The 360-nt window shown below is 46.4% G+C and overlaps 1 protein-coding gene across 1 annotated transcript in view; it reads left to right on the plus strand.

Annotated features, from left to right (window-relative positions):
• The window catches only part of LOC106870759 (cadherin-87A), a 119,297-nt gene that overhangs the window by 112,979 nt on the left and 5,958 nt on the right, over positions 1 to 360 (plus strand). The gene's annotated exons all lie outside the window — the stretch shown is intronic.

Consider the following 360-nt stretch of genomic DNA (forward strand, 5'->3'; position numbering starts at 1 on the left):
ATGGTTTGGTGGTTTATCTGTTAGTGTGTATGTGTGTTTGTGTGTGTGTGTGTGTGACGTAGTGGAAGGAATTAGTAGGAGGAATAGTTAGTGGGTGCTTATGGACAATGGTTAGTGGAAGGTCAGCAGGCAGTTTTTGAGTATGTGTGTGTTCGTGTGGGGTTGTAGGTGTTGGGTACGCGTGCGTGTGTATTTTGTACGTGCGCGTGTGTGTATGTGTATGTTTTTGTGCGTGCGTGTGTGTTTGTGTGTATGTGTATGTTGTGTATATGTGCGTTGCTGTGTACGTGTGTGTGCGTGTGTATGTGTATGTGGGTGTGTGTGCGTGTGTGTGTATGTGTGTGGATGTGCGTGTGTGTG

Source organism: Octopus bimaculoides, chromosome 2 (assembly GCF_001194135.2).
Source record: "Octopus bimaculoides isolate UCB-OBI-ISO-001 chromosome 2, ASM119413v2, whole genome shotgun sequence".
In the NCBI taxonomy this organism is placed as follows: domain Eukaryota; kingdom Metazoa; phylum Mollusca; class Cephalopoda; order Octopoda; family Octopodidae; genus Octopus; species Octopus bimaculoides.